A 10334-nucleotide genomic window follows, 5' to 3' on the forward strand; every position below is an offset into this window, starting at 1 on the left:
TTAACTCATCATGGACTCTTTAAAATCTAATCACCACATCATCAACTATTTAAATAAATAACTAAATAAATAAAATAAAATTTAACGCCAAAAACATATACAATGATGGTAAAAAAAAAAACTAAAAAACTTTTTAACGCCAAAAACAATAAAAGAGAATCAAATAAACACCAATTAACTTCATATCAAAGGAGAAAGTGAATAATTAATTCTTTTTTTATTAAAAATGATATTTATTAACCTAGATTGGAAATGTAAGCCTCAGAAGTTTATTTGTAGGCTGTTCCTTATAGAAAAAGAGAAATAGGTGTCCATTAAATTTTTTTTTTTTTTAAAGGAGAGAGAAAGAGAAATAGATGCCCATTAAAAAATGAAAAGAAAAAAAGGGAGAGAAATAAGTCAATCCGTGGGGTTGGTGAGTGGTGACTTATGGGATAAGTCCTCAATTTGTGGAAGATATCTATGAGTAGTTTTCGTTAATTTTAAAATTTTGAATAAAGAATGGTGAGACATTTGATGATAAGGGTGAAAAGGAGGAAATCAAATAAAAGTAGATTGGTGGGAGGGAAGAGATATAAATGGAAGGTTTTTTTTTTTTTTTTTGTATGTGGGGTGGGAAGTGTTTTTTGCTATTAGAAATTAGAAATAGGTGTGTCGGTCAAAAAGAGAAACAGGCGTGGGAATTTTTTTTTTTTGAGAAATGATATGTCCATAATATTTTCACAACATTTTTACAACAAATCCTAAATGGCAGGATGTTACTGGTTGTTATTGTTGGGGCAAAAAAGTAATCTTAGTGTTATGTTCAAATTTGAACCAATAACAACTAACCACCTATGATTTGTTGTAAAAATGTTGTGGACGTAGCACCTTTTTTTTTTTTTTTTTTTCTGTTTAGTGGAAAGTTAAAAGGAGATTTTTGTGGTAGTTTTGTGTTTTTGTATGACTATCAGTACGTGGGTGGGGTGTTTTTTTTAAATAATAATAATGTATTTTTAAAAACAATAAAAATAGGTTGGTGGGAGAGTGTTCCTATGTTGTAGGCAATATTTTAGTGCAATGACTCCTCAATGCAATCCAAAACATTTGTGCGTACGTGAACTTGAGAATGATAAAAGAATTAGGGATAAACCAAGTATTTTTTTTTTATTTTTTAAATTAATCAACAAACCAAAGTTAGAATTTAACTCTATCATGGACTCTTTAAAATCTAATCAGCACATCATCAACTATTTAAATAAATAACTAAATAAAAAAATAAAATTTAACGCCAAAAACATATACAATGATGGTTAAAAAAAAAAAACTAAAAAACTTTAACGCCAAAAACATATACAATGAAGGTAAAAAAAAAATTCTTAAAAAGAAAAAAAAACGTAGAAGGAAAAAAAAAAGTGAGGAAATAGAAGATAAAGATTTTTTAGAATTAAAAATTTTAATGAAAGTCATTCATAAACCAAAGAAAATAAAATAAAGAGGAACTTGCAAAAGATAGAACCTGAAAATTTGTTGGAGCCTCTAACAATAAATGTCTTTAATTTGAAGAAAAAGAAAGGAGGATGTAAAGCTAAACTAAATGTCTTCAATCTAAAGAAGAATGAGAGATAGAAAGTGAGATAGAAACTGCTAAGCGTACATGAGCTTGTGAATTTTAAAGTGTAGGAGTTTTAATTTACATATTTATCATCGTTAGTTAAAAACTTGTAAATAGATATGATGAGGGTAATTTAGACATCTAAAATGTAGAATCCAAACAGGAGAAGCTGCTTAAATAGTAGTACTAGCCTCTGAGCACGCGCTCACGCGCGTGCTCAGAGGCTCTTCTATTTTTTGGGTAAAGGTTAATAATTTGAATCCATTATAATTTAGGATTACTACATTTTCTAATCATAAAATATTTAGGGGTGTGATTAAAAAAATATTTCATCTACAAATGCATAACATTCATCACACCCCTAGGTATTTTATAATTAGAAAATGTAGTAATCCCAAATTATAATGAATTCAAATTATTAACATTGCGAAAAATAGAAAAAGCCTACGAGCACGCGCGTGAGCGCGTCTTCGAATGTGTAATTATCGCGCGCTTCTCGGAGATCTTTCTTTCAATAGTTTTGATTCATTATGATTTGAGATTACTATATTTTCAAATCACAAAAAAACTTAGGGGTGTGATGACTCCTATAATGTAGTCACTAATTAAGTACACATCCATAACAAAAATTTCAATGCCTAAAAAACCAAAAAAAAAAAAAAAAAAAGGAAAATCTCTCACGTTATTTTGTTTTGTTATCAAATTATTTTTTTAAATTTTTTGTTTAAATGAGAGTTATCAAGTTTTTTTTTTTTTTTTAATCCTAAAAGATAGCCACTTAGTACTATTATGTATCCACTAAGTACACATCCATAACAAAAAAATTCAAATACCTAAATACCAAAATAAATAAATTTAAAAAATTCAAATACCTAAAAACCAAAATAAATAAATTAAATAGGAAAGGCTCTCACAGTCTCAACTCTCACATTGTTTTTTTTTTTTTTTTTTTTTAAATGGGAGTTATGAAGTTATATTTGATCCTTAAAAGAATAAATTATAAGAAAGGCCGTCAACATTAGCAAGTACTATTAATCACCAATAATATCATTTAATTAAAAAAATGTATTCTCTTGAAAAAAAAAATGAAAAAGAAATTGTAGTAAAAAGGCAACAGTTGTTAGGGATAATTTCATATGGAAGAGATGGGATTGAGAAAAATGGAACAATTATTAGTAATAAGAAAAAATTATTATTACGTTAAGAGTGTACATATGACAAAGTCAATAATGTAGTCCTATAATGATCCAATCAGAGGCTTTTTTTTTTTTTTTTTTTTTTTTACAAATTGCACAATTTGATACTTATCCAAATTGCACAGTTTGTGTTCTAATTGTAAGTTTGTGTTTTACTGTAATATTTTAATCAAAGAAAATCAATGTAATATTGTAATCAACAGAAAGAAAAACCATGAATAAGCTTTAACCCACAAACGTATAGTAATTTTTTTTATTTTTTTTAAATGATGATATAAGGAAATAAGAAAATGAAGAAGATCCCGAGTCCAAATAATTAGAAAGCCATTGATTTCTTTATAAAAATAATATAGAAAAGAGCAATGTAAATTGACATACATGTTGAACCGAAACAATTAGAATTGCACTTTTATTTTTGTAAGTAAAGTTTCTTTTTCTTTTTAGGATTTTGAATTTAGAGAAAATGATGATGATGGTGTAGAGAAAAAGAATATAGAATTGAGAGGAATTGAGGAAGAAATAAATTGAAGAAGTTGAGGTTTAAAACTAACATGACTGTTGTCCTATTTTGTAGGCTGTGTTTTACATGAGAGTTAGAAATTATTTTTAGTATGTTATTCTCAAGTCTTATCTCTACTTTTTAGTAGGTTTTTTTTTTTTTTTTTTCCCAAATTCAAAACAAATATTTTTAAGGAAAAAAAACGTGAGATGAGATTAAGGAGCAAGGAAAACCAATTATTCAAAAAAAAGATAGTGAGTATTTGCTAGGCCAATTGAAAGAGTGCATCATTCTTGAAAAGAAAGTTGATAAAGTTCAAGGCCGAATTTTGTATCTATAGGACTATTTCATCTACACTACACATTAGGATTACCACGTAAATTTTTCTCTCATGTTGTTGCTTCTATTTAAACACACAAAAGCATTTATGATACCTAAAAAAAAATGTAACACAGATTAGCATCATGTCTAATGTCTAAATTATGCAATTATATTGCAATGCAATACCAATTATCAAAAGAAAAACAAAATAAGAAAGAGGGATGAGAAATCCCCAAAACACTTGCCATGAGTAAAGGACAGAACTTTTGAATACCTTTCAGAAAATTATTTAATAAAATTTGGAAAACTTGATAAGAAACAAAGAAATTGTGATGTTTGTCAGATCAATAAAACAGTTAAACATTGATATGATCCAAAGGGAAAATAAAAACAAAAATAAAGTACCCAATAACCGAAATCAACGAAAGAATAAGAAAAAAAAAATTGCTGGTGGAAGAAACAAAAAACTTACCAACGACTTTGTTGGGTTTGGAGGCAGACTTGGATCAATGAAGACTGAGGGAGAGCATCAGCGACTCAGAGAGAGAGAGAGAGAGTGTGTGTTTGTTTTAATTTTTTAATAATACATTTTTTAGAATTTAATTTATAAGTGGATAAAATAATTTGAAAACCAACCGGAGAGCGGTTCTATTTTGTAGGTAATGTTTTAGTAGAAGTTATTTTTACCAAAATTTCCCCCTATTTAGTTTAGTTTTTTTTTTTAAATATTTAAATTTATTTTTGGATAAACGTGGGTTGTTTAACTTATTTTTCTATTTAAAAAAAAAAAACAATAAACATATAGTTACTTTGGAGAAGTGGGTTAGTGGAAGAGTGTTCCTATTTTGTAGGCAATGTTTTAGTGCAAGTTATACGTGCATTTTTACCGAACTATCCTTCAGTTTTGTGTTTACTTAAACATAGGACTGTAGGGGCATTTTTGAACTAAAAAATGTGGAATCCAAACAGGTGCAGCCGCTTAAATAGTAATATTAGACTAGCCTCATCACACGCACTTCGCACGTGCGATGAGGCTTTTTTTTTTGTGTGTTAGTGGTCCTATTTTGTAGAAAAAAAAACTGTGTTTTTTATTTTATTTTATCTTCTCTATGTATTGAGAGAATTCAAAAAGTTAGTTATTATGTTTTCAACTTACAAAAATACTCCTAATTTAATTAACTTATTCTGATTCCTAAAAAATAAAAAATAAGGTTAAAACTGTAAATCAACAAAAACTAATAACAAAAAAAATGAAAAAATAAAAATTGTCCACAATCCCCACTTTCTCCTAAAAAAACCATCCCACCTTCTAAAAAAAACTACCCGGTTTTCTATTAAAAAACGCCTATCCCAAGTTCTATAAAAAAAATAAAACTATCCCACCTCCTTTAAAAAAACCCACCCATGGTTTCCTTAAAAAAAAAAAAAAAAACTGCCACATATCACATAAAAAACAAAATAAATAAAAACTAATATATATCATTTTTATTTTGAAAAAGTAATTTAAAACTTAACAGGAGAGTGGTCCTGTTTTTTAGGCAATGTTTTAGTGGGAGTTAGAATTACAGTTTTACCGGATTGTCCTTTAGTTTTGTCTCTACTTAAATGTAGGGGTGTAGAGGCATTTTTGAACTAAAAAATGTGGAATCCAAACAGGAGAAGCCCCTTAAATAATAGTATAGATAAATAATTCATAATTCATAATCTATTTTTCTTTTTTTTTTAAAAAAAAACAATAAACATGTAGTTGTTTTGAAGAAGTGGGTTAGTGAGAGAATGTTCATATTTTGTAGGCAATGTTTTAGTGCAAGTTAGAAATGTATTTTTACCGGACTATTATTTAGTTTTGTCTCTACTTGAACCTAAGGGTGTAGGGGTATTTTGGAATAAAATTTGGTCAAAATAGGAAAAACTCATTAAATAGTAGTATATATAATTTTGATTTTACTCTTTAATGTTTCAAAATTAAAGTTCACAACACTATGCCGTTATGAGTTGAGGTAGCACTTAACAGACACCTCATCACGTTGCATGGATGGAAGGGCTTAAATCCAAACAATATATAATGGTAGGAGCACAAATCAAAATTTAAAAACTTTAAGGCTCAAAATCAAAATTATTGTAAACTTTAAAGCTTTTTTTTTAGAAGAAGGCCGTTGAGTTCAATTTTGCAAACTTTAATGGTGTAAATTAAAATTTAGTCTTTTTGATTTCATGGACTAAATATATGAGCTAACCCAAATTTAAGAACCAAAAGTATATCTTTATATATATTTTTTAATAGAAAATTAATATTATTTATCCTCTCCTTAGAAATTGGCAAGGCCCCCAATCTAGGCAAATTCAAGATAAAAAGCATAATAATTTATTTTTTTATGAGATTGTTACTCTCCCTCTCTAAATGGGAGCTTTGAAGGCACATAAGATAGTTATTACACGGGTTTAAAATATAAAGTAGGCTTTTTTTTTTCTTTTTCTTTTTTCTTTTTCATTATATATATATATATATATATATATATATATATTATTTGATATTTAGAAGTATAGATTTGAATATTGGATATTTTCATTGAAAATACTAAATAATACTAATTAACTTATAAAGCTTTTGATAAAAATGTGGGTTCTAGTTAGTTTAACTGGTAAAGTTTATGATGGTTGAATAAGAGATGTGGGATTCAATTACTGCCTACACTAAAAACCGATTAGTGTCTTGATTTGATGATAAAGAACTATTATTAGAAGCAGACATCATAGATTAAAATTCCCTGAAAACTTTTGATAAAAATATGCTATTTCGCAATAGATAAAACTTTTGATAATAGTAGAATAAAATAACTTTTAGGTCAGTCTCCATCTGTGAAGAATATATGAGGAATATGATAATGAAAATTAAATAAGACCTTACTACTATAAATTGGCAATAGATGGCATTATCGAAAAAATATTAAAGAATTAATATCTTCCATTAATGTTTGGGATGTTCATTTTGTTCCTAGAATTAGCTAATTGGCCGTTACAACTCATAATTAGCTTTAAGGACCTCTTGCTATTATGCGTGGGGAATATTCTCATTTCGCCTCTTTCCAGACCATCTACAGATTCTCTACAGCTCTCGCACCCTTTATGCAAAAGTGAAGAAAATCTAAAGACTAGAAAGAATTCTGTAAACTTGGTTGGAAAAGTCTTTTTGTGGTTGTGGTTGTGATTGTGGTTTAAATGCTCCTTATAAGTGGCTTTTAGTTAACTTGGTTGTTGGTAAATTCTTACGATGTCTAGTGCGTTTCAGTTAAATTAACTGGTAAAGTTGTTCTTCAAAAAAAAAAAAAAAACTGGTAAAGTTTTTTATGGTTGAATAAAAAATCTAAGGTTCAATTCTTGCTTATACCAAAAATTAATTGATGTATTGGTTTGATGATAAAGAGCTATTATTAAGAGTAGATGCTATAAGTTGAAACTTTCTATAAAAAAAGCAGATAAGTTTCAAGAGAGAGAGAGAGAGAGAGAGAGAGAGTAGAGTTCTAATACTGCATACACCAAAAGAAACTCATTAATATTTTGTTGATCACCATGGAACAAACTCCATAAAAGTTTTATCATAGAGTAATATCTATTAAAAAAAAATCTATTAATGGTTATGATTGTAGCTTAAATGCTCATTCTAAGTAGCTTTTAGTTAACTTAGTTGGCAAAATCCTTAAAAATAAAAAAATTAGAAAGTGGTTGGTAAAGCTTGGTTGAACAAGGGTAGAGTTCAAATCATGCCTACACCAAAAAAGAAATTCATTGGTATCTTGTCTCAATGGTAAAAAACAATCACCATGAAACAAACTCCATAAATTTCAAGTTTTATCATATAGTAATATCAATAAAGTTTCTAAAAAATAAAAAAAAAACTATAAAATAATCCTCATGATAAATTTGTTGTGCATATTTTAGAAATAATGTAGAAACTTTTTTTTTTTTTGAGAAAGAAATAATGTAGAAACTAGATAAGTAATAAAGAGCCAATCAAAATAGAGTTTTGTTTAACGTCTGCTATACAACTTAAAAGGTGATATTCGACAACTTAATCTTTAGCATGTTAGGAAATTTAAAACCATTTAAAAAAATGTTCAAGCATGTTTAAAGTTGTCCAAAATATTTTGGACATGAAGAATCTAATGTTTCCATGTAATTGGTAACCAAATAAAAGGTTGAAGTTGAACTGTTCCTGTAATCCTATTACATGAACTTGTGGAAGAGAAAATGGCTCATTTGTGTAATCTGACTGCCACATAGAATCACTAACTAAACAGGCAATGTGAGAGCCATGTTCTCCCACATTCTGTCAATGATCACTTTAGTTGAGAGAAATGCTAAAATATACAATATTTTTACAATACTTTCACAATAAATTCTAAATGGTAAGTTGTTATTCGTTATTATGTGTGGAAAAAAAAATTTAAGTTGTAAGTTCAAATTATAATCAATAATAATTTATCACTTATGATTTATTGTTAAAATATTGTAAAAATGTTGTAAATGTAGTAGTTTTCTTTTGGTTAATGGCAATGATATAATTATAAAGACAATAATTTTAGTGCTCAATTCACATTTAGAAAAAGAGAACCTAAGCTGATCACAAATCATTTATATGTGTTCATTAGGGGGGGAAAACACTGTTGTGACTCATTGGTCCAACCAATTGATTTATTATTTTTTTGCAATAGTTCCTTTTTAAACACTATAATAATTTAGTAGTGACAGATCATTTTCCATGTCTTCTCAATGTATATGTAGCCTCAAATGTGGTTGCAGAGTAACATGAGGGTCATGTGTGGTGTCCCAGAGTTAAGCAACATAATTTATGGAACGGGTGTGCCAACCGCAAACCGATGGGTCAAGGCACAGGAATGTGTTATATAATACAATGGGCTATGGGGACATCAAATTTTCCGCAATGGTCGATGTGACTCATTTGGTGCATCATAAAAATAGTTCCATAATCATAATCAATTATAATAAATAATTGTGAATCCGCGTGAGCGACTCGAATGGCAGGCTCTTTGGTTTAAAACATTATGCAAATCTAAAAATTCGAAATTCAATCAATAATTTTGTTCATTTATAGGATTTTCAAAGTTTTTTTTTTTTTATGAAGATTTTCAAAGTACTTAATAAAAAAAATAGTCCAATAAAAGGCAGACACCACTTTCTTATAAAAATTCTTTTTACCTTTTGCAATATTGAATTTAACAAAAATGAAAAGCAAAAAAATAAAAAATAAATATGATGAGGCATACATTATTTTATATAATATGTTTTTTTTTGGGTAATTACCCTCCTCTCCCTTGAGGTTTTCCATCAATAATTTTGTTTATTTTTAGGATTTTCAAAGTATTTAATAAACGAAATAGTCTAATAAAAGACAAACACACCACTTTCTTATAAAAGTTCTTTTTACCTTTTGCAATATTGAATTTAACAAAAATGAAAAGCAAAAAAAGAAAAAATAAATATGATGAGGCATACATTATTTTATATAATATGTTATATATATATTTTTTGGTAATTACATTCCTCTCCCTTGAGGTTTTCAATCAATAATTTTGTTCATTTATAGGATTTTCAAAGTATTTAATAAACGAAATAGTCTAATAAAAGATAAACACACCACTTTCTTATAAAAATTCTTTTTACCTTTTGCAATATTGAATTTAACAAAAATGAAAAGCAAAAAAAGAAAAAATAAATATGATGAGGCATACATTATTTTATATAATATGTTTTTTTTTTTGGGTAATTACATTCCTCTCCCTTGAGATTTTCAATCAATAATTTTGTTCATTTATAGGATTTTCAAAGTATTTAATAAACGAAATAGTCTAATAAAAGATAGACACACCACTTTCTTATAAAAATTCTTTTTACCTTTTGCAATATTGAATTTAACAAAAATGAAAAGCAAAAAAAGAAAAAATAAATATGATGAGGCATACATTATTTTATATAATATGTTATATTTTTTTGGGTAATTACACTCTTCTCCCTTAAGGTTTAGACAAATGACATTTCACCCCAAACTTGAAGGAAAAAAACACTTTCTCCCCTTAAACATCCTATTGACCAAACTCTGTTAAATTAATATTAAATTTTTTTTGTACTAACCTGCCATTTGCCTAAGGCATGTGTCAAAAATTATCTTATTTTATGATTAGAATTCATTATTTGAAATTCTTAATTAAAGTGTAATTTTAAATATTAAGCGTGAATTTTGCTTTCTTTCTTTTCTTCTTCTTTTTTCAATGGGTTATGAAGAAATTTTCTATTACAAGTATTTTTTGGTGCTTGATAAATTTTATTCTAAATTTATTGGTTGATTAAATTTTTTTTAAAGAAATTTTTATAAAAATTTAGAATATTTCATTATTAATGTAAAAAAAGGGAGAGTGTCAATTTCATTAAATTTCAAGGGAAGAGGATGTTTTTTTCTTTAAGGTTTGGAGTGGAGTGTCATTTTCCTAAATTATAAGAGAGGGTAGTGTAATTACTTTTTTTTTTTTTTTTTAATGAACTTGGAAAATATTTATTAAAAAGCACTGTATAACATGTTATACGTGCTGCTCAAGGCAATTCCAAAAATAAAATTGGTAAAAAGGAAAGAATAATAGGAAAATATCAAAAATATTCTTAAAGGAAACTTTTACTATTTAAAGGAGGAAAGAAGATGAGCAAAGATTGC

The sequence above is a fragment of the Castanea sativa genome, chromosome 6, assembly GCF_040712315.1.
Source record: "Castanea sativa cultivar Marrone di Chiusa Pesio chromosome 6, ASM4071231v1".
Taxonomy (NCBI): domain Eukaryota; kingdom Viridiplantae; phylum Streptophyta; class Magnoliopsida; order Fagales; family Fagaceae; genus Castanea; species Castanea sativa.